This window comes from Bidens hawaiensis, unplaced genomic scaffold (genome assembly GCF_021521415.1).
Source record: "Bidens hawaiensis isolate Kalapana, Puna unplaced genomic scaffold, B.hawaiensis_p1.1 tig00004199_1, whole genome shotgun sequence".
Classification (NCBI taxonomy): Eukaryota; Viridiplantae; Streptophyta; class Magnoliopsida; order Asterales; family Asteraceae; genus Bidens; species Bidens hawaiensis.
The window spans coordinates 133,123-159,774 of record NW_027491250.1 but is presented as its reverse complement, the minus strand read 5'-3'; positions in this window follow the sequence as shown (position 1 = coordinate 159,774).

Genomic DNA, 26,652 nt, shown 5'->3' with positions numbered 1-26,652 from the left:
TGTATGTTTATGATGTAATTATGCTAAGCTACAGTGAAGCCTTGACTGTTCGTGCTGCGTGCCTCCATTTCCCACGTTCAATCAACCACTGTGGCCCCTTTTCCACCCACAACATGCCTTGAGTAGCTACATCTAACACTACATATAATGAATATTATAATAATATTAATATTTTAATATTATTATAATCTCAATACTAAACTGGGCTGTGTATCTAATCTGGGTATGGCTGTTACGCCCAGAAAGTGTCAATAGGGTTAGGTTGTGATGTTATTCAATGTCTAATACTTAAAACTGAACTTGGCTCAGTTTCCCTGTTTTCCCAGCTAGGCCTAGTTGTACGTTTATGCGTTCAGAAAACAGTTATGGGGAAGTAAGTTTGGGTAAATGTGTAGGTCAACAAAATGATTAAGTTATAAAGAAAGATCACCCATTAGGGTTCTGGATTCGCTACGGGGCTCGTTTCCTTTTATTCAATATGATTTAAAGAAAAATGCACACAATGTACCCAAATTGCCCCGATTTCTCATAAAAAAATTTGTTTTTATTTAAATAATCCAAAAATATGATTTTTGATCACTCTTGGTGTTCTGATATTCCAACAGGTTCGTTAATCACGGACTCGTCGCTTTATATCAGAATTGAATTTGTTTAATATTTAAATTAGCACAATTAATTATCCGTTAATCGTTAAATTATGAAAATTTAGCCACTTATCAATTAAAATATGTAGATTTTTATAAAAGTATTCCTGGATTTATTTACTAATTTATTAATTTATAAAAATTCATTTTATCTGCTAAATTTAGCCCGAAAATCGTCCGTTTATACCAAACGATCTCCAAATATTCCACCAAAATTTTTAAGTGATCAAAATATGTCCCAAAATAACCTGAAAAAATCCCAAACCCTAACAACGATGCCAAATATTATTTACGAGCCAAAAACGACTATGAAAATACAATTAAACACGAATGCACAAAACCTACTTAAACTTTTCCAAGTGCTCCTAAATTTCATATGGGATCAAATATACCAAATTTGAGTTCCCCACAAAATTTCATAATTTTTCAAGCCTTTTAACTATTTTTCCCAATTAAACATCCTAATTCGGTAATAAATTCACCAAATATTTTTGGATAGTCGAAAAATTACCAAATTTGAACAGAGACTCAATGATATGGTCCCTGATGTCCCTAAAAAATTTCATGACCTAAAAATATGCACATCACAACCTTAACCTAAGCAGACCGTAATAGAGTGATTCGGTATTACCTTAGCGGTTTTCGCCCGTTTTTGCTTTCATAATCCAATTTATGGGTTCTTGTGCTTCTACATAAGCTAAATACAGGACCTATATCACAAACCAAGCATGTATCATCAATATGACAGCCTTGGAACTTATGGTTTCGGCTAGGGCATTAAACCGAACCTTTGAACTGGAAAAACGTCATTTAAACCCTTTAATCGGTGTTTATGGCCAAAAAACTTATCAAAATAGGTTCCTAACCATGTGTATGATCAAAATATATTTTTGGAAAATTTTTAGGATTTTTTCATGGTTAGAGTGATTTTTGGTAATCAAACTATGTTCATATGGTATTAAACTTGATTAAACAATTTGAAAATTGATCAAAATATGTTAAGTTACCTAGGGTTTGGCTGGAAGTAAAAGAACAGGTCCTAAGCAGCTTCAAGTGACAGAATTTGGTCTTGTGGAAGGTTTTGGAAAGTGTTAAAACTCTAAAATATATAAAGGTTTTTTTTTCAACTTTAGCGGGTTATAGTCTTTGGGCCCTCCTTTGGGTCCAATTTTGGCCCATTAGTCTTGCTTTGCATGCCCGAACATGAAATCCTGAGTTCAACTTTATTTCGGGTTCGGTTTTTGGCGTGAAAAATATATCGGGTTCGACATACAGCGTGAAAACGAGTGTTTTTCGGCCATTTTTATGTAAATTTATAAAAACATACTATTTGTTTGTAAAAATCAAAATATTTTCATGGATCGCTTAAAACATCCCCAAAAAGTTTTTGGTAGATTATTTTCGGTTTAACAGATGATACAATGCGTGTTTCGGATCTATCTTTCTTGTTTAAATCCATAGCGGGTAGTTAAACGAGCATGTTATCGTTTAACTGGTTTGCTATCGTACTAAGGCCATAATATCAATATGTTGGCTTACATTAAACGTATATCACCTATAGATGGCCCCCCGAGATATATGGGTCATAACCAGACCCGTTCGGCTATTCGTTTGTTCAGTACGTAATACGCGTTTAATCGTTAAATTGGTAATTGCATATTAAGGTGTACTTGGTTTTGTCTCAATTGTCACATTCTCCCACCGTTAGAAAATTTCATCCTCGAAATTCGATTATGCCAATTATACGCCCCTTAGGGAAAAATAGGATTATTTGTTTTTTGTTGGTGCATGTTTTGTGACCGTCGCTATGCAATTCTGTACAGCAGAAACGAAGTGCGAAGTTAGAACAACTTCGTCATAGGCGAAGTTATAACAACTTCGCCATAGGCGAAGTTGTAACAACTTCGCCTACTGGCCCAAGCCCAGCCCGAGAAGTTGTTTTGTTTATATATATGTGTGACTTGTTTAGGTAAAGGAATCCAGAAAATCAGAGTATTGTGTGTTCAGTTTATTTGTCTAGAGAGAAACCGAGAGGGAGAGTCGTGTGGGACGGCCCGAGGTAGAGCTCACCTCGGGTCAGCCGTCATTTGTTTTCATGTTTGGTATGTAAGTGTTTCGGTTATTATATAAAAGATCTGCAGATGTGTTTATCCCATTCGTGTGTTTGTTCGTGTATGTGTTTGTGTGTTATCGTGTTCTTCGTCTTCTACACCAATAAACGAGTCTAGGAGGATTCCGCACTCCTAGACCTCGTGCGGATCTCGTATCGATCGGCGACGCCCCGCGGGGACTTACAAGTGGTATCAGAGCCTTAGGCTCTTATGCTATGGTTCGAGATCTGCGTTTTGGTGTTTCTGGCACGTTTCTGATGTGTTTCTGGCCGATCAGCGCCGCAGGCGAAGTTATTGGGTTCAGGCGAAGTTATCGCTTAAATTTTAGGGTTTAGGCGAAGTTATCAGTCAGGCGAAGTTAAAGACAGGCGAAGTTAAGGAGGGGCGAAGTTGACTTTTAGGCGAAGTTAAAAAAAAAAAGTGTTTGGAGTTTTCGTCTGTATGGCCAGGTGTACACGATTATTGTGAGACCGAAGATGTTGTTCCATCAACGAGTGAAACTTGTTATCTCTTGGTCTTACATGTGAACAAATACGTGTCAACTCTGGATTTGGAGTTGAGGTTGTGAATGGGATATTGATTGAAACTGGATATTGACACATATTTGGGTGTTTGTGGGCAATGAAATTGTTGTTGTTCGAGGTTCACCAACTGAAGAAAGTCAAATTGAACTGAAGGTTTTCGTCATTACTGGATTGCGGTCAGAGCATATTATTTATGTTATTTTCAAGGTGTTCGAGAATTGGATCCTGAAACGTTATGCTTATTTATTAAAGTGAAAATTCTGGAACAAGTTGGATTTAATCGGGAATTAAAGTGTTTATGTTCTTGATCGTTATCCCTGGTGATTGAAGATGCTTCGGATTAATTAATGGTCATGTGTGTTAGATTCTGTCAAGGTGGTTTTGTGATGAAATTGATCACTTGATGTTGAGTAGTTGAAGATTCAACCTTATCGTATGCCGACGTGTTGGTGAAGTTGTGGAGGGAGCCCAACTTCACGTGTTGGTGAAGTCAGAAGGACTCACGTGATTGGTTGAGATGATCAATTAGGCACGGGGATGCATGCATTTCAAAGACCTCAATCTATATAGTCGGAGAAGCTTAAACTGAAGGGGAGATCTGATATGGAAGACGCTGGGTGATTGGTAGATTTGTGAAGCTACAAGATAGTTTCAGACACGGCTGGTTGAAGAGCAAACAGAAGATCATCAGTTAAGAGGGAGTCTGTTGGTGCATGTTTTGTAACAGATGATCTTTTGTGTTTGTTAGAATTGAGAGCAACGGTCAAAGGGGAGTCTGTTGGTGCATGTTTTGTGACCGTCGCTATGCAATTCTGTACAGCAGAAACGAAGTGCGAAGTTAGAACAACTTCGTCATAGGCGAAGTTATAACAACTTCGCCATAGGCGAAGTTGTAACAACTTCGCCTACTGGCCCAAGCCCAGCCCGAGAAGTTGTTTTGTTTATATATATGTGTGTCTTGTTTAGGTAAAGGAATCCAGAAAATCAGAGTATTGTGTGTTCAGTTTATTTGTCTAGAGAGAAACCGAGAGGGAGAGTCGTGTGGGACGGCCCGAGGTAGAGCTCACCTCGGGTCGGCCGTCATTTGTTTTCATGTTTGGTATGTAAGTGTTTCGGTTATTATATAAAAGATCTGCAGATGTGTTTATCCCATTCGTGTGTTTGTTCGTGTATGTGTTTGTGTGTTATCGTGTTCTTCGTCTTCTACACCAATAAACGAGTCTAGGAGAATTCCGCACTCCTAGACCTCGTGCGGATCTCGTATCGATCGGCGACGCCCCGCGGGGACTTACATTTTTGTTTTCAAATATAATTGATTCCCCGTTGTGGATTTTACCGAACCTTGATCCTTGAAATTTTTATTGAGCCGTAACTGTTTGATTTTCCCGTCCACTATTTATACGTGTTCTTCACCAAATTTAGTTATGTGAAAGTTTTCAAGTGGTATTAATTATGCCTTATCAATAAGACGCTTATTTGTTTCTGTATATAAAAAATTGTTAGTAGAATTAAAATTGAGAATGAACTCGATTCTCGAGATAGTTTATTCAATATGCTACGGGATTAATTTCCGAGACAACCTCGTACAATTCTATGTATGTTGATGTTAACTTATCAGTTTCCTCCATTCGAACAACACTTTTCAAAGGTCAACAATTCATTACGTACATCGGTGTAGTTCTTTTATTAAATTTATGCTGGCTTCAGTTTGTTTTTTTATTTCTACAAGTTTTATCTGTGGTTTCCGGACTCAAATTGGATTTTGCATTTTGAGTGTTGCTAACTTTTAGCTTATTAAGGTAACGATTTATACTCTTACTTATATCGTACCAGTTATAGTTTCGATCGTATAATAGTATGGTAATTACTAGAATACGAGGATTAGACCAGTGGAAAATGCTGGCCTTAATTTCCTTCAAGATTTAACATACATTTGTAATGTAATTATCCCAATATTTGTATAGTTCGCCCAGCTCGATCTTTTATTTGGGAATGACAAGTTTTGCTCAAACCGATTGGGTTCCTTAAGTTTCGCCAAAAATTAAGAGGCCAAATGACTATTTCAGTCTGAAGTAATCGAATTAGACATACCATGTCGAGGTATGATTTTGTTGACATAATTGTAGGCGTGCCTTTCAGTTGTATAATTGTTATGGATCGGAAGAGAGTATGCAATTTAAGTTAGGCGGCCAATGAGTACCCGAGCCATACTATGTTCCCGGAAAGATTTACGAAAGTGTGTTATGAAACTCATAGTAATGTGTTCCCAATTCCCTTGGGTGTTTTCAGTTGTTATAACATTATCGAGGAGATTTGATATTCTGCCTTAATTTTAAATTGAGTCAGGCATTTATCGACATGTACAGTTACACCCTTTATATATATATATATATATATATATATATATATATATATATATATATATATATATATATATATATATATATATATATATATATATATATATATATATACACCGGGCCACCAATAATTTTTATTTGAATGTTTGTGCATCTTATCGGCATCTAGATGAATAGAATCTTTGGACTTATGTGCTTCGTCCATGATCAGGTCACATATTTTAACAACAGTTGAAATCTAGACTCGGTTTGTTAAAGGTATAGAATTTCATCGGTTTCCTTTCTAAAGTTCTTATAGTCACCATACAAAATTTTGTTTTCTAAATGTTATGGTCTTAGGGTTTTCTTTTGGGCGATATGAATATGTCCGATAATGTTTGTCTAAACAATCGTTTCAAACCCCAGTACTTTCTAATGTTTAACTTTAACCCTTCATCTTAAGGCATCGGTTTTTTGTTTTTTTTTTTACAATTACACTTGATCTACAACTCTACTCGTCTTTCTTATCCCCTATTCAGTTTTGTCAGCTCACTTACCGATCATAAGCTTCTGCGATTCATATAATTTGTGCGTTCGATGGCGTATAAGTAGCATTCCAATGGATTAGGGGCAAAAGCAATCGTCCCATATTTCAGGTTAAGGACAGTATAAATTTTTTTCTCTTGCGTTTTTGAATGTCGGGAAGGATATGCTATAACCATGTTTCTGTGAGTTAGTACACATTCCAAATCTTTTTGGGATATATCACAATAGATTATAAGTTTATCAGTCCCTTCCAGGAGACTTAGAATAGGGATTTGAAAGCAATTGAAAAGCCTTTCTTGTTCTTCTCTCCAATCATAAACTCGGTCTTTTTAGGTTAGGAAGGTTAAAGGTTGGGCTATACTGGAAAAGTTTTCAATAAAGTGCTGGGAATACCCAGCTAATCCCAGAATTTGGCGAATTTCTATTGGTGACTCTGGTGTTTACCGGTTTTACTCGAGTATATGTAAATTTTGTGTCAACTAATAACGTGTTTTAATAATCGTACTCCTTGTAGCCAGAATTTGATGTGTTGTAAAACACACGTATTTTCTGTACGTTTTATCTACGTATTATATCATATTTTATATGTTTTAACTCGTATTAGATAGGTTTTACATACATTTATTAATCTTGTAGGTTTTGGGTGAAAGAAAGAAGAAAACCGGGACTTTTCGAGCTTTCTACGAGCCTTTTTACGCATACAAGTTCAAGACAAAGCTCAAGGCCCGACCCGTATGCATCATGGAGGCCCAAGACCATATTATATTATAACATAAAAAAAATAAAAAAACCCTAGGCTAGCAGCAACAGTCCGATCGGACTTCAGCAGGAAGAAAGAAAAGAAAAAAAGGTTTTGTGTGCTAGGGTTTGGAGCTTGTGGCGGCTAGGGAAGGAAGAACAAGCAAGAACCAAGCCTCGGGATCGACTATCATCAGATTTTACAGCAAGGAGCAGCCCGGAAACACCCAATATCCTTACATCTTTTTCATTGTTCATACACTTTTAGTTTCTTGCTTAATTGTTAATTTGTTTTGCAATTGTGTTAGAGATTGAAGTGGTTATGATTGTTATTGATTTTTGGACAATTGTTAAGATGATTGGTTTGAGTTTATTAATGGTTTTATTCAATGTTCATGGCTGTCCAATTATGATCATAGGCTAAACTTGTTAGTTCTACCTAGGAATGATGATTATTGTTAGTGTTTGATAGGTTTTATGGATTGTTTGATTGATAGACTTGAATTGTTATTGTAAAGTTTGATTTAGACATGAAATAGGTTGTGTTTAAGGGCTGGAAATTTTGGTGAATTATTGCATAAACCCCGTGTGTCGGTTAATTAGTTTTGTGTTGATTGGTCGGTGCATTGTTTGATTCTAGACTTTGTGTTTAGGGTTTGTTTGCGGTAGGTACAACCGTAGGGTTTTGTTGCATGATTTATTGGATTAAGTACAGCGGTTAGACACCTTTTTTGAGACCGAGAGGTGATAAGAAGTTAGGGTTGTCTCATTGCCTTTGCATGCTAGAATAAGGATTGCGCGAGAGCGAGTTCGTTTCTTGTCAGGTTTAGGTGTTTTGAGCGACTAGTTGATCTATTTTGGTTTAAGTTGAATTGTTCCTCTATCCTTGGTTGTGTAGTATTCATTGCCATTAGGGTCGAGTGTTGGTGAGACTGAGAGGTGATCTAGCATTAGAACACGTTAGCAATTGTTTCCCGGTTTGGTCGTTTTAGGCGATTTTGAGTAGTTTAGGCTTGTTGAGTGAGACCGAGAGGTAATCCAGTGAGCCCAAGCGATCCTTAGTCGTATCATCTTTAGGGACCGGTGTCTATATATCATTCAATCAATTAGCTTATTAGTCCCACAATTTGATTCAGACCTATGTAGATGTTTTTCTCCATCCGAAGTCAACTCAGTTAGTTCCCCGTTAAGTTTTCTATTTTAGGTAACTTTTGTCAGTCAGTCTAGTTAGTTCAGTTAAGTATTTAAAAATCAAAAATCAATATAATTATTATTCTAAGGTAGGTCTTGTCTAGGGTTAGTGATCTTTAGCGTTCTTACGTGTCCACGTGTTCGATACTCGGACTTCCTAGGTCTATACTACTTGCAACCGATACACTTGTCGGTTGTGTGTGGTTTTAGGATTTTCGTTTTAATATTAAAGCTTAGTTGTGAGGGTCATTATTATAGGGTTATTAGACACACATCAGAATTCATACTTGGACAGCTTGGTATACCATTTCTACCGCCCCAACATCTCCAAGATTGTTCGTAAATGTTATTCATGTCTCTTCTTGGTTTTCAAATATACCAGGAGGTTATCAATAACATTATAATGAGTCTGTCGGGGTATGATTCATTAACTCGGTTCATAAGGTTCACGAAAACTATAGGTTTATTAGTCAGTTCGAAAGGCATAACTAAGGGTTCATAGTGACCATACTGAGCTCAAAACACCAATTTAGAAACATCTTCCTCTTCGATCTTAACTTGAAGATAGCCGGATCGGAGGTTGATTTTCGAGAAGTAATTCGCTCCTTGGAGTTGATCGAATAATTCGTCTAATTGTGGGAGGGAATATTGGTTTTTTATGGCAATTTTGTGTATTTCCCGGTAATCAACGCACATTCTAAAGCTTTGTAAGGCCCCGTTACCGGTAACCCTACTTTCGTGTTGGATTTACTCATAAACACAGTTCTAATTATCAGAGTTAATTAAAAACTTTACGCGGAATATAAAACTTTCATAAAACATTACATATCAATTCATAATCATGTCTTTAAACATTCCTCTTGTCTTTCAAAATCAAAACGTAACTTATAAAACATATCGGATCTTCAGATGCCAGGCTTTAGTCTTCTGCCATGTGTCCTCCACTCAAGCCAGCTGTCTCAACCTACTCACCTGCGTGCATACTAAAAGTCAGCTACGCTGAGTGAGTTCTAGTTAAACATACACTACCATGCAATACCTTGTTACATACATACGTACTTAACCTCATAACTTTCTTTCATACACACATAAGTACTCATACCTTCATTCTTACTTACATACTTTCTTTCTTACTTACATACTTTCTTTACATTCATAATCATACGTTTTAAAGAGCCTTTCGCCCTATAACCTCACAGATATTATAAGGGTCTGGTCCCTAACATCACAGATATTATAAGGGTCTGGTCCCTAACATCACAGATATTATAAGGGTCTGGTCCCTATCATCACAGATATTATGAGGGTCTGGTCCCTAACATCACAGATATTATAAGGGTCTGGTCCCTAACATCACAGATATTATAAGGGTCTGGTCCCTATCATCACAGATATTATGAGGGTCTGGTCCCTAACATCACAGATATTATTAGGGTCTGGTCCCTAACATCACAGATATTATAAGGGTCTGGTCCCTAACATCACAGATATTATAAGGGTCTGGTCCCTATCATCACAGATATTATGAGGGTCTGGTCCCTAACATCACAGATATTATTAGGGTCTGGTCCCTAACATCACAGATATTATTAGGGTCTGGTCCCATGTTTTCGAATATTAGTAGGGTTTGATTCCCTCTTCGTTACCATACAACCATACATCATACCTCGAGTATTATTAGGGCTCGGTACCCCTTTTTGTAACCATACAACCATACAACCGTCATTTCCTTCTTTTATTAACTTTCTTACGTTCATACACATAAACATACATATCATACTTGCCATATTTATAACGTTACAACCTGACAGTACGTGCAATATCCGAAGATCGTTCACGAACCATCAAGCAATCATTCATACATATCACATATATCACCTATGGCATACACTTATCACTTTGGATAAATGTATTAACAACACATCAAGTATGCACACAGCCCCGAAAACATAACAAGGAATGGGGCTAGAAACTCACCTGGATCCTGTTACGCTCGCCGTTGATTGTAATTCCTTTCTTTAACTGGGCTCGGCTAACTGTATAATATTTACACATATCAATTACTGCTACTACTATTACTACTACTCATTTTCGATAACCGCCTTAACACATTTTCCATTAGGTTTTTAATTTATTTCATAAACGAACTTCACTTCAGGCGAATCTTGGAAACAACTTGGTTCTGGCTTGATTCGATCGAATAGGAACACGTTCGATCGAATACAACACGTTCGATCGAATAGGAACACGTTCGATCAAACAGGAACACGTTCGATCGAATAGGAACACGTTCGATCGAATACAACACTCATTCGATCGAATACAAAACTCATTCGATCGAATGAGTTGGAGACCATTCGGTTGCTTCCCTATTCGGTCGACTGGACTTGTTCGATCTACGCATTCGATCGAATGGACTGATTCGATCGACTGGTTCGATCGAATGAGTCTGATTCGACTCCTTCAAGCTGGGCGACGGAGAAACCCACGGGTTTTCCAGATTTTCCAGATTTTTGACCCAAAATCGAAGTTTTTGACATGGAAATGCTCGGGATTGAAAGGGCTATCGATTCCTAGTACTTTTAAACACAAAAGCTTGCATTTTGACACCAAAACAAGGCGGTTTTTGACCCGAAAACTCAAGTTACGTTTTTGCTCGATTTGAGGCCGAAATGGTTATGAAAACGGATGATTTTCGAGAGGGACTTACCAAAAACGATTAGGAACAAGATTGTGGACTCGGATTTGTGATTTGAGAACTTTCTCTCTCTAGCTTCTCTCTCTAGAAATGAGAGTGTTTGGGTGGGTGTAAGTGAAGGAAGATGGTGAAAATGGTGGAAGTGTCAAGAACTTTCGTTTATATACTACGGGTTTGGTTAGGCTCGGGTTGGCTTCCTACGGGTCGAGACAGGCCGAGTTCATAAAATGACTAAGCCCAAGACCCGTTCCTTACTCGACATTAAATAACTAAAACGTGAATTTACTAAACATAACTTTCTTTTATTTATCAATATAAAAATTTTAGGATGTTACAAGTCTTCCTCCCTTAAAGAGGTTTCGTCCCCGAAACCTAACTATTACATAAACAAACTAGGGTAAAACTTGCGCATCTCATCCTCGACTTCCCAAGTAGCATCAGATCCCTTGCGGTGTTTCCATATCACTTTGACCAAGGGTATAATCTTGTGACGAAGCTGCTTCTCCTTGCGATCAACGATCTTTATCGGTTGCTCGATGTAGTTCAATTGTTCATCAACCTCAATGTCCATTAATGGCACGTGAGACGTGTCATCAGCTAGACACTTCCTCAGATGAGAAACATGGAAGGTTGAATGAATTCCTTCTAACTCATCGGGTAAATCCAGTTTGTAAGCTACTTCACCCACACGTTTTACAATCTTGAACGGTCCAATGTACCTCGGACTCAACTTTCCTCTTTTCCTAAAACGGATAATCCCCTTCCAAGGCGAGACCTTAAGCATCACATAGTCGCCAACGTTAAACTCAATTGGTCGTCGCCGCTTATCCGCATAAGACTTTTGTCTGTCTTGAGCGGCTTTCATTCTTGCTTTGATCTGATCGAACTTTGAAGACGTTTCTTGAACCACTTCTATACTTCCCATTTCCTTCTGACCAATCTCACCCCAACACACCGGGGTTCTACATCGTCTACCGTACAGCATCTCAAACGGTGGCATACCAATACTCGAATGGTAACTGTTGTTATAGGAGAACTCTGCCAGATGCAGATGATCATCCCAACTTCCACCAAAATCTAAAACGCAAGCACGTAGCATATCCTCAAGGGTTTGGATCGTCCTTTCAGACTGTCCATCGGTTTGAGGATGATACGCCGTACTGATGTTCAACCTCGTCCCCATAGCTTCATGAAATTTCTTCCAGAACCTCGAAGTAAACCGTGTATCCCTATCAGACACGATCGATAACGGTACTCCATGCTTGGTTACAATTTCTTTAATGAACAAGCTTGCTAACGTTTCTGACGAGATGGCCTCTCGTATGGGCAGAAAATGAGCACTCTTGGTCAAACGGTCCACAATCACCCAGATGGTATCATGATGCTTAGCTGTACGAGGTAGCTTAGTTATGAAATCCATGGTGATGTGTTCCCATTTCCACTCAGGTATCTCTAGCGGTTGCATCTTCCCATAAGGCTTTTGGTGCTCGGCCTTGACTTGTAAGCAAGTTAAGCACTTACTAACATAATCCACTACATCACTCTTCATTCCTGGCCACCAGTAATCTCTTTTCAAGTCTTGGTACATCTTTGTAGCTCCAGGATGGATTGAGTACCTTGACTTATGAGCTTCATCTAAGATTCGACTTCTAAGATCACCATGGCGTGGAATCCACATACGGTCAAATCTAGTTTTAACTCCATGAGTGTTTTCCATCAACTCATCTTGCTGGCCATAAATCCTTTCTTTCTTTACTAACCCTTCGTCTACTAACACTTCTGACTGCACTTTGATGATTTCTTCAAAAAGACTTGAGTTCATGATCAACTTGTATGACTTCACTGTTGCAAGGACTTCCTCATTCTTCCGACTTAACGCATCAGCGACCACGTTAGCTTTACCGGGGTAATACTTAATCTCACAGTCGTAATCCTTTATCAATTCTAACCATCTTCTCTGCCTCATGTTCAGTTCTTTCTGCTCGAAGAAGTACTTTAAACTCTTATGATCTGTATAGATAGTACACTTAGTGCCGTACAGATAATGCCTCCATATCTTAAGAGCATGCACTACAGCTGCTAACTCCAAATCATGCGTCGGGTAAGTACTCTCATGGACCTTCAACTGTCTAGACGCGTAGGCTATCACCTTCCCTCGTTGCATCAACACGCAACCTAACCCTTGATGCGAGGCATCAGCACAAACAACAAAATCCTCATCACCATCGGGTAAAGTAAGGATTGGAGCTTGCGTGAGTCTCTTCTTCAATTCTTCAAAGGCTTCCTCCTGAAACTTTCCCCAATTGAATACTATCGTCTTACGGGTCATACCGGTCAGCGGTGCGGCTATCTTGGAGAAACCTTCGATGAATCTCCTATAGTAGCCAGCTAACCCTAGGAAGCTTCGTATATCAGTCGGATTCTGCGGAGTCTTCCAATTCGTTATCGCTTCAATCTTAGCTGGGTCCACGGTAATCCCCTCCAGATTAACCACATGACCTAAAAATTGCACTTCCCTTAACCAGAACGCGCACTTCGAAAACTTGGCGTACAACCTTTCTTTCTTCAGAACTTCCAATACCTCTCTCAGATGCTCGGCATGGTCAGACTCACTCTTTGAATAAATCAATATATCATCGATGAAGACGATAACCGACTTATCCAACATCGGTCGACACACCCTATTCATCATGTCCATAAATGCTGCAGGAGCATTTGTTAGACCGAATGACATTACAAGGAACTCGTAGTGTCCATACCGCGTTCGGAACGCTGTTTTAGGGATGTCTACCTCTTTCACCTTCAGCTGATGGTAGCCTGATCTGAGATCTATTCGTGAGAACCAACTCGAACCTTGCAGTTGGTCAAACAGATCGTCAATCCTAGGCAAGGGGTATCTATTCTTTACCGTAAGCTTATTCAACTCACAATAGTCTATGCACATTCTCATACTTCCATCCTTTTTCTTCACAAACAAAACCGGTGCGCCCCACGGAGAAACACTCGGTCTGATAAAACCCTTGTCGAGGAGTTCTTGCAGTTGGGACATCAATTCCTTCATCTCGGACGGTGCTAGACGGTAAGGCGCCTTCGCGACGGGCTGGGCTCCTGGTACTAGATCTATCTGAAATTCTATCTCTCGCTCAGGTGGCAACCCCGGAAGATCCTCAGGGAATACTTCTGGGTAGTCGCGCACAATAGGAACATTCTTCATTTCTTTCGTCTCGGCCGTAGCGTTGACAACATACGCCAGGTAGGCACCGCACCCTCGCCTTAACAAACCCTCGGCTTTTATCATCGAAATGACATTAAGCCCATAACTCTCCTTATCACCATAAACCGTCACCGCACTACCATCCAATGACTTTAACCTTATCATCTTACTTTTACATACTATCTGAGCCTCAAACTCAGACAACCAATCCATACCCAAGACTACATCGAACCCTCCTAAGGCCATAACATACAAAGTAACAGGGAACTCATGTCCCTCTAACTCTATCTTACAATTCTTCACCATTTTTGTTATTTTCACCGAAGTGTCACTTGCGGTTTCTACTACAAAAGTTTCAGACACTCGGCAGCCTTTCATTTTAGCTAGTTTACTAAACGTCGTAGCTACAAAACTTCTATTCGCACCAGAATCAAATAATACAGAAGCGGAAACATCGTTCACTAGAAACGTACCTGTGACGACATCCGGAATCTGCCTGGCTTGTTCCTGGGTCAGCATGTAGGCTCTAGTTCTGGGCCTAGCTTGATCGGCATCCTTCTTTCCACTACCTCCAGCTACACCTTCAGTGCACTCCCTTGACATATGGCCTGTCTTGCCACATTTGTAACATGTTGGCTTCGCACTGCACTCATTGGCATAATGCCCTACCTTCCCGCACTTATAACAGGCATTCGACCCCATTCTGCATTCTCCACCATGAGCCTTTCCACATTTGAGACAAACATTAGAACTTTTACCCCACTTGCATTCACCACCATGCCTCTTTCCGCAGGTCTTACACGATCTCTTCTCCCACACTTTCTGTTTCTTATCCCTGGAGTTCCATAACTGAGTACCGGGTCGTTTAGCAGGAGTGACCCCTTTCTTCTCTTTCTCTTCGTCCCTTTCCACCCTATCATCCGCGGCCACGTCAGCATAGACCATTTCCGCGAGTCCAACAGCCGAATCAAAAGTAGCAGGTTGAATCGCCCTGACTAACATGCGGACCTTTTGTGGCAACCCCCTCACATAACACTTGATTCTCTTGACCTCAGTGTCAACCATGTCAGGCACCAACCTAGATAGTCGGTTGAACTCCGTGGTATACTCACGATGCGTCATCATACCGGCTTTTAAATTCTGGAACTTCATCTCCGTTCTTTCAACCTCGGCATCTGCACAGAACTTCTTCATTACCAACTCTTTCAAATCTTCCCACTTCATCTCTTTGATCTCTTCACGGGTCTTCCTCTGCTCCACACTCTCCCACCAATACATAGCCTCATCTACGAATGACTGAGTAGCATAACCCACAGCTTGGTCGGGACGGCATTCGCTAATGCGGATAACCTTGTCCATAGCGGTTATCCACTGGAGAGTAGCGATTGCGTCTCCTAAACCAGTCAGCTTAGGCGGGTCACAACCTTTGAAGGACTTATAGCTGCACCCACCTTGTCCTCCTCTCCTATCATCGACTTTCACAGACTTATCCCCACTCGAGGCCCCTCTTTCACCTTCCCCATCCCTTCTACCATCACCACCCGCCCCGTCAGCAGTTCGCTCACGGCTTCCAGCAGATCCTTCGGGATTCAGGTTCTTCACAGCAGCAACTACAGCCTGAACGATGGCTGCTTGAACTGCGGGGCTAAGTTGAACTTCTTCGTTGTTGTTCTGGTCTCCTCCAGCTGCGCTTCCCTCATCTTCGGTGTGGGAAGCTTCTTCCACCGAGGGTTGCCGGACAAGACGAGGCCTGCCACGACGCCCAGTGCGACCCCCAGTTTCAACAAATTCTCCAGCTCCAGCCATCAGTATCCTATATGAGAAAACACAAACATCATCACTCAAGGAACTATTTAGTACAAGGATAGTAAGGCTAACAGGTAATAACAGTGGCCAGTTGTGTTTAGCTGATCACGTTACTTTCCGTGTCCTATACACTTCCCTTTATGAGTCTATTTGTGCTGGTTCTACTTAAGCAGTTTGTCAAATCAAACAATCAATTATTCCTATCCCTGACGTTCACATATCTTTCCTTTCTCATTAATATATATCATTTAATCATACACCTTACCTTCACTGATCTTGCTTGAGCGACACATGGCATTCTTGAACTGGCATCTTCTTTCCTTTCTTACTTAAATCCCATTCTCTGTTCGAGTCTAAGCATGTAGGATGCTTAAATCTCTCGAACTTTGCTCTGATACCAACTTGTAAGGCCCCGTTACCGGTAACCCTACTTTCGTGTTGGATTTACTCATAAACACAGTTCTAATTATCAGAGTTAATTAAAAACTTTACGCGGAATATAAAACTTTCATAAAACATTACATATCAATTCATAATCATGTCTTTAAACATTCCTCTTGTCTTTCAAAATCAAAACGTAACTTATAAAACATATCGGATCTTCAGATGCCAGGCTTTAGTCTTCTGCCATGTGTCCTCCACTCAAGCCAGCTGTCTCAACCTACTCACCTGCGTGCATACTAAAAGTCAGCTACGCTGAGTGAGTTCTAGTTAAACATACACTACCATGCAATACCTTGTTACATACATACGTACTTAACCTCATAACTTTCTTTCATACACACATAAGTACTCATACCTTCATTCTTACTTACATACTTTCTTTCTTACTTACATACTTTCTTTACATTCATAATCATACGTTTTAAAGAGCCTTTCGCCCTATAACCTCACAGATATTATAAGGGTCTGGTCCCTAACATCACAGATATTATAAGGGTCTGGTCCCTAACATCACAGATATTATAAGGGTCTGGTCCCTATCATCACAGATATTATGAGGGTCTGGTCCCTAACATCACAGATATTATAAGGGTCTGGTCCCTAACATCACAGATATTATAAGGGTCTGGTCCCTATCATCACAGATATTATGAGGGTCTGGTCCCTAACATCACAGATATTATTAGGGTCTGGTCCCTAACATCACAGATATTATAAGGGTCTGGTCCCTAACATCACAGATATTATAAGGGTCTGGTCCCTATCATCACAGATATTATGAGGGTCTGGTCCCTAACATCACAGATATTATTAGGGTCTGGTCCCTAACATCACAGATATTATTAGGGTCTGGTCCCATGTTTTCGAATATTAGTAGGGTTTGATTCCCTCTTCGTTACCATACAACCATACATCATACCTCGAGTATTATTAGGGCTCGGTACCCCTTTTTGTAACCATACAACCATACAACCGTCATTTCCTTCTTTTATTAATTTCTTACGTTCATACACATAAACATACATATCATACTTGCCATATTTATAACGTTACAACCTGACAGTACGTGCAATATCCGAAGATCGTTCACGAACCATCAAGCAATCATTCATACATATCACATATATCACCTATGGCATACACTTATCACTTTGGATAAATGTATTAACAACACATCAAGTATGCACACAGCCCCGAAAACATAACAAGGAATGGGGCTAGAAACTCACCTGGATCCTGTTACGCTCGCCGTTGATTGTAATTCCTTTCTTTAACTGGGCTCGGCTAACTGTATAATATTTACACATATCAATTACTGCTACTACTATTACTACTACTCATTTTCGATAACCGCCTTAACACATTTTCCATTAGGTTTTTAATTTATTTCATAAACGAACTTCACTTCAGGCGAATCTTGGAAACAACTTGGTTCTGGCTTGATTCGATCGAATAGGAACACGTTCGATCGAATACAACACGTTCGATCGAATAGGAACACGTTCGATCAAACAGGAACACGTTCGATCGAATAGGAACACGTTCGATCGAATACAACACTCATTCGATCGAATACAAAACTCATTCGATCGAATGAGTTGGAGACCATTCGGTTGCTTCCCTATTCGGTCGACTGGACTTGTTCGATCTACGCATTCGATCGAATGGACTGATTCGATCGACTGGTTCGATCGAATGAGTCTGATTCGACTCCTTCAAGCTGGGCGACGGAGAAACCCACGGGTTTTCCAGATTTTCCAGATTTTTGACCCAAAATCGAAGTTTTTGACATGGAAATGCTCGGGATTGAAAGGGCTATCGATTCCTAGTACTTTTAAACACAAAAGCTTGCATTTTGACACCAAAACAAGGCGGTTTTTGACCCGAAAACTCAAGTTACGTTTTTGCTCGATTTGAGGCCGAAATGGTTATGAAAACGGATGATTTTCGAGAGGGACTTACCAAAAACGATTAGGAACAAGATTGTGGACTCGGATTTGTGATTTGAGAACTTTCTCTCTCTAGCTTCTCTCTCTAGAAATGAGAGTGTTTGGGTGGGTGTAAGTGAAGGAAGATGGTGAAAATGGTGGAAGTGTCAAGAACTTTCGTTTATATACTACGGGTTTGGTTAGGCTCGGGTTGGCTTCCTACGGGTCGAGACAGGCCGAGTTCATAAAATGACTAAGCCCAAGACCCGTTCCTTACTCGACATTAAATAACTAAAACGTGAATTTACTAAACATAACTTTCTTTTATTTATCAATATAAAAATTTTAGGATGTTACAAGCTTCCATTCTTCTTATTTACAAATAACACTGGTGCTTCCCAATGAGGATAGCTAGGTCTTATGAAATCTTTATCTAATAATTCTTGTAGCTGGCTAAATAATTCTTACAATTCAGAGAGTGTTGGACGATAAGGTGTCATGGGTAATAGGAGTTACCCCTATGGTTAGGTCAGTTCGGAGTTCATCTTGTCGGATAGTGATATTCCAAGTAGTTCATCAGGAAAGACATTATAGTATTCGAGTACTACAGGGATATCTCTTATATGTTCATTAGGGATTTTATGGTTACATTTATCCAGAAATGCCATACACCCTTGGCGTAGGCGCTTTAATACTTTAAGATGAGGCACGAGAGGTGATATTGCACCAACTTCTCTCCTTGTACCATAATCGCTTCATCATCCGAGAGAGGAATTTTAACTAATTAGTCATGACACATGATTCCCGCTTGTATTTAGCTAACCAGCACATACAGACAATTACATCGATGCTTCCCAACTATACTAGGATTAGGTCAATAAAAATGGTTGGTTTTTTAGGATAATAAGATAGTTTTTGAGTATTTGGTTAACAGTTGCAGGTTTACCGTCAGTGAAGTCTATAGCATAAAGATCTATTAGTTCACTAAGTGGTACATTTCCTAGGGATAAGAAGTTAGTGGGGATAAGACTTCTATCGGTACCTATATCAGGTGAATTCGAAGAATATTAATCAGGAATTACAGATGTATCCTTCACCACATCTAAGTCTTGCTGTGTTTTATCGGGTCCGATCACTAATCACAACCTTTAGCCGAGAGACGTCGATGTTCGTTCTTAGTTTAACTTGGGACAGTTTCTTTTGAAGCGTTTTGTACTTCTGCACTCAAAATGAGCATGAGGGTTCGTCATAGGTTGTGCGCGAATTGATTACGATTGGGTTAACTGGGAAGGGTGAGGTTAGAACGGTCTTTTTACAACACTTATAATGGTTCCACAGCTACAAGTATAGTATCCAATCTTCTAGTTTTTGTAACGTATCTTTATTCAACATTCCTTTTAATGATTACATAACCATACCTTGGCGACGGTTCATTGTATATTTTTCGTTCAGAACTAAAGTTAATCGACGTATCGTTTTGATTTGTAGGGTGCGCACGTTTAATTTGTTGTAGTTATTGTACCCTTTTTTGTTGATTAATTCGTTTTATACAAGATGTTCCCGGGTTTTCTCCAAACATTATTTCTGACCAACTCAGAAGCTACCACACCGGATTGTGTCACGGCATTTTTAAAGATTTAGTGATAAACTGAGTCAATTAAAGTTCCTACTTCTGGGGCTACTAACAATGGAACCAGTCGAGCGAGATTGTTAAAACGGTTCGTGTATCCCAATTAGTCCGCACCTTTCGTTTTCAGTTTCCCAGGTTCATATTCTAATTTCTGGATTTCATTCCTTGGACGAGAATGTTTTAATAAAAGGGTTTTAAGTTTTGTCCTAGTCATACGGTTGGTTGCCTCTTGTTCTCGAATTTGTACAATCGTTATCTATCACATATGTGATGATCAATTTCTGGTATTGATAACAGATTTTATCACTTTGATTCATTTTACTAACCCATTTACTCTTTTAGTACCACTAGAATTTATAGATTTGCACAACGTAATTTGTTTAAACGAGTATTGCCGTTGTGAAGGATCACTGTTGTTATGACTAGTATACGTGTTTGGGAAGAGAATTTTATTGCCAATGGCATTTTGTGGGGAAAATTATCATTATCAGTAGTAACATTAATGCTCAGTGGGGGAGTATTATTCGTGACAATATTCGTATTTATCAAGAAAATAACATTTGTAACTGTATTAGTATTGGGCGGCGAAATAGTATTCGCGGCCGTATTAGTGTTTGGCATTTGATTTGTATTCATTATCATATTAATGCCGGCAGCGAATCGCGCTGCTATTGTCAGAGTTACTATCTGCAGTTTCCGAACAATCACCTCAGCCACAACTGCCTCAGATCACGTGTTTGTTTTCTTTAGGGCCATCTTATAATGATAATGACTATACTTAAATTAATAGTAATTTCCCATATATTCATTGCGCAGGGAATTACATTAACTAATACTCAAGTATTTCAAATAATGCGTATGTATCACACACATCGAATCGGGTATCCATATACCAAGGATAATACATTGATTTAGCCTAATAAGGCCATTGTTTACATGTATATATCGAAAATTGTCATCCCATGATAAGTAATTTTAACCCGGTAAGGGTCAATGTTTGTACTAACATATCACAATCGTCTCCAATATCAGCATAGCACACTACCAAATGCTTGCATGGAGTATCGAAACTAGACACAACATTATCATACTATCCTTATCTATTCGAGCACACCTTATAATAATAACGAATAGTTTACAACTTGTACAACAATCATTCAGATGTAATCCCACCATTGGGTTACTGTCTATTTTGGCTCTCCCGTAAATAGACATTTGTTCGTTATTAGTTTAAACGGTATGTTGTAGTAGGAGGCATTTGTATACTCCCCTTGACCTTTGGATTTTATTAAATATAACAACAGAATATATTTTTTTTATCAGATTATTCAGTACCCGTAAGCATGTTGGGTCTACCAAAAGCGGTGATTTATTAGTTGGGAGTAAGTATGTTCTCTATAAGCCAAGACACGTCATTGGTCCGCGGCGTGAGGTTTCTCTTCTATGATAACTCGATCGGAGTGACAACAATGTGGGAGGGGTTAGAGATACTCATGCACACATAATTTGATAAATTTATTAGTTAAGAAGGTTCATCAAGGTCGGTGGTACTGGGGAGGTATATAGGAATTATTATTTTCATAATTGGTGTATGATATATGTAGGTGGTCACGATTTGTTATATTATTGAAAATTCAATAGGATAATTGTTATATTTGTAATTTGATAAACCATATTCTTTACTAGGTATTTTCTTAGGAATAGTGTTTATTCTTGGAACAACGGAAGTGAAAAGATAACTAGAAAACAATTCAGTTTATTGTTAGAAACTGATATATGAGATCAAGATTAGGCCCGAATCGAGAAGTGTTGTGTTCTCTTGAGATGAATGTATGTAGATCACCTTCCACGGTTCCTTTCTGGGCCTTGAATTTACGCTCGGTCCGTGGTTCAATCATCCAATAATATTCCATTTGGACTCGATAAAGCTTTATCAAAATTCTCGCTTATAGGTAACACCGGTTCTTCATCTGATATGAGGCTACCGATCTCGACATCTCTCGGTTCAACAATTTGTCATAAAATAATATTTTTCGATAACCGGAATCAGTGTAGAGAATATTATTACTTAAGGTCAAATACAACATTTTATTTGTTATGGTCAAGTACAATATTAATTACGATAAATATAATATTATTTTTAATAAAATACAATTTTAAATTAATATTGATTATAATCGAATATAATATTCGTTACACGTAGACTTGGTATTATCGAAAATACAGTACGTACACGTATTTGTACACCTTGTTCCAGATAAGCATGTATGCGTGTTATATATATATATATATATATATATATATATGGGTGGGTTCTAGTGAAAACTTCTCTTAAAGAGAAAACTTAAAAACTCCAAAAAACTTCTAAAAAACTATTTTTAACTTTTTTTTAAATTTTTTTTTTTGAAGTTTCTTTTTTTTCCATTATTCTTATATGTTGTTATTGGTTCAAAAAAAAACTTGTCGGTAACCTCGTCGGTATAGCGCGCATGTGTAATAGTGTGCATTGCATATATGCAAAAGTGTTTGTATTGCATAGAATACAACACTATTGCACATATTTGATAAACACTATTGTATATATGCAATATAAGACTAATACACACATCGAATACATATTAGTGCATATGTGTAATACAACATTAACGCATATGTGCACCACGTCGACTTTTATTTTATTATTATTTTTTTTTCATATAATACAACACTACTACACATATACAATACACAAATATTGAATATATGCAATAAAACACTATTAAACTCAAAATACATAGTAATACACATGTGTAATACAACGGTATCGCACAGTAATACGTATGTGCATTACAGCGGGTTTTTTTTGTTTTTTTTATTTTTTTCGAGTGAAATATAAGAACATATGAGAATAACGGCTAAAACAGAATTTTGAAAATATTTTTTTATTTTTAATTAAAAATAATTCGTTAGGAGTTTTTAAGTTTTCTCTCTAAATGTGAGTTTTCTCTTGATCCTCTCCCTATATACATATATATATACATACTCAGCATTACCTTTTATGCACATGTGTTGCCATTTTTACCTACCCGTACGTTCCGCGACTTCTCCCCGAATTCCCTCGTACAAGCAAGCTCGTTATTATGTTCCGGACCACAATAACTCACTTGCCCTACAAGTTCATCCCGGCATTCATCAATATATAATATTAAATTATTATTTATTTTCTCCGAGTTAATCGAGCCTACGGTTATATTTTAGGTATCCTAAGGGACAACCTAATCCTTTATAACTAATGGCTCTGATACCAACTTCTGTCACACCCCATTAAACGATTTGCGGAAGCGTAAAACGGAAATGTAACAGACACCTCTGATGTCAACCACATTGTTTATAAAGAACAATACAAACTACTTCACAATCTTTTACATTGATTTAACTTCATTTACAACTAAGTGATACAAACTAAATCCAGCCCGTTAAACTACTTTCCTTCGTATTAGCGCACTTGCATCAATTCACCCGGCATTGATCGCAAGTCAAACACGTAGCACATTGACTTTCTAATCCAATCCAGTACCTGAAAAACATGTTAAAACGGGTCAACTACAAATAGTTGGTGAGTTTCATGAGTTTCAAGAAATCATTTGTGCGTACAACTATCACAGTTTGTAAATACGCAAGTATGTATGTATGTATGCACGTTCACAAGTTTCTTGGTTTGTATGTTTATGATGTAATTATGCTAAGCTACAGTGAAGCCTTAACTGTTCGTGTTGCGTGCCTCCATTTCCCACACTCAATCAACCACTATGGCCCCCTTTCCACCCATAACATGCCCCGAGTGGCTATGTCTAACACTACATAGCGTGTTTGTATAAGTATGGTCATGTGCAAACGGGATAATGTCTCAGCAAACCGTGCTGGCCCCACCTGGGTTTGTCAAACCAACAGTACTATTCACAAGCCACCGGCTCGAAGTTAATCACTGTATTAGTGGGGACTTTTGTGTGTTAGCACTTACATAATTCGCATCATCAAACAGTTCGGAGTATTTGTAAATATATATCAACATGTTTTTCACCCCAAAAGTTTGTAAAAACAGTTTGGGGCATGAAACTCATGGTTTAATAGGGATTCAGTACAACGTCAGCTTGTAGTACGTTTGACTCGTTCACTGGTCCCCATAATGAATATTATAATAATATTAATATTTTAATATTATTATAATCTCAATACTAAACTGGGCTGTGTATCTAATCTGGGTATAGCTGTTATGCCCAGAAAGTGTCAATAGGCATAGGTTGTGATGCTATTCAATGTCTAATACTTAAAACCGAACTTGGCTCAGTTTCTCCGTTTTCCCAGCTGGGCCAAGTTGTTCGTTTATGCGTTCAGATAACAGTTATTGGGAAGTAAGTTTGGGTAAATGTGTTGGTCAATAAAATGATTAAGTTGTAAAGAAAGATCACCCATTGGAGTTTTGGATTCGCTACGGGGTTCGTTTCCATTTATTCAGTTTGATTTGAAGAAAAATGCACACAATTTACCCAAATTGTCCCGATTTCTCATAGAAAGTTTGTTTTTATTTAATTAATCCAAAAACATGATTTTTGATCACTCTTGGTGTTCTGATATTCCAACAGGTTCCTTAATCACGAACTCGTCGGTTTATATCAAAATTGAATTTTTTAATCTTTAAATTAGCACAATTAATTATCCTTTAATTCTTAATTTATAAAAATTTAGCCACTTATCAATTAAAATATGTAGTTTTTTATAAAAATATTCCTGGATTTATTTACTGATTTATTAATTTATAGAAATTCATTTTATCTGCTATATTTAGCCCAAAAATCATCCGTTTATACCAAACGATCTCCAAGAATTCCACCAAAATATTTGAGTGATCAGAATACGTCCCAAAACAACCTGGAAAAATCCCAAACTCTAAAAACCTTGCCAAATATTATTCCGAGCCAAAAACGACTATGAAAATTCAATTAAACGCGAATGCACACAACCTACTTAAACTTTTCTATAAGCTCCCAAATTTCATATGTGATCAAAAACTACCAAATCTAAGTTCCCCACAAAATTTCATAATTTTTCAAGCCTTTTAACTATTTTTTCCAGTTAAACATCCCAATTCGGTAATAAAATTTACCAAAAATTTTTCGGATGATCGAAAAATTACCAAATTTGAACAGAGACTCAATGATATAGTCCCTGATGTCCCTGCATAATTTCATGACCTAACAATATCCACATCACAACCTTAACCTAAACAGCCCGTAATCGAGTGATTCGGTATTACCTTAGCGGTTTTCGCCCGTTTTCGCTTTCTAAATCCAATTTCCGTGTTTAAATAAGCTAAATACAGGTCCTATATCACAAACCAAGCATGTATCATCAATATGACAGCCTTGGAACTTATGGTTTCTGCTAGGGCATTAAACCGAACTTTTGAACCGTAAAAACGTCGTTTAAACCCTTTAATCAGTGTTTATGGCCAAAAAAAATCAAAACAGGTTCCTAACCATGTGTATGATCAAAATATGTTTTTGGACAATTTTTAGATTTTTGCATGGTTAGAGTGATTTTTGGTAATCAAACTATGTTCATATGTTATTAAACAACTTGAAAACTGATCAAAATATGTTAAGTTACCTAGGGTTTGGTTAGAAGTAAAAGAACAGGTCCTAAGCAGCTTCAAATGACTGAATTTGGTCTTGTGGAAGGTTTTGGAAAGTGTTAAAACTCTAAAATATATGAAGGTTTTTTTTAAACTTTGGCGGGCTATAGTCTTTGGGCCCAATTTTGGCCCATTAGTCTTTTTTGCGTGCCCGAACATGAAATCCTGAGTCCAATTTCGGGTTTGGTTTTTTGCGCGAAAAATATATCGGGTACGACATACAGCGCGAAAACGAGTGTTTTTCGGCCATTTTTGTGTAAATTTATAAAAACATACTATTTGCTTGTAAAAATCAAAAATATTTTCTTGGATCGCTTAAAACATCCCCAGAAAGTGTTTGGTAGATCTTTTTCGGTTTAACGGATGATACGATGCTTGTTTCGGATCTATCTTTCGTGTTTAAATCCATAGCGGGTAGTTAAACGAGCATGTTATCGTTTAACTGGTTTGCTATCGTACTAAGGCCATAATATCAATATGCTAGCTTACATTAAACGTATATCACTTATAGATGCAGACCCGTTCGGTTATTCGTTTGTTCAATACATAATAAGCGTTTAATCGTTAAATTGGTAATTGCGTATTAAGGTGTACCTGGTTTTGTCTCAATTGTCACATAAATAAATTATGAAATTTTTAACTGAGTTGCACAAATGTCTTAGATTTCTAAAAATATTTTTTTCATATTTTTCCAATGCACACAAAAATCATAAAAATTCCTCCAACACAGAAAGGTACATGCAGCTATTTTAGTGAACAACAAAAGGGTTTTATTTGTTTGAAAAACCAAATTAAACGATTCCAATTGGGCTGGAATCCTAACTCAAACTGTGAAGTTCCAAAAGTGGAATCAACGAATTTGGACTTGTCAAAAAAAGGTTATGATGTCTGGAAGACAGACCAGAATTCGGATCCCCGCATCAGCTTTGACACATGTTTTTATAAAATCATAAAAACCATTCAAATCTCGTCCAAAAATTACAAATTATACATTTCTGGAAACTAGTCTCAAAGTGGAACATCATGGAAACAAGAATCGATCTAAAACAATCAATTTCCATCGAGTTATAGACTAAGAAATAAATGAGTACGAATCTGTCAGCAACTGTTATAATCAAAACTCACCCCCTAACATGTTTATGACATCTTTATGGTTCAATAAAAGGTT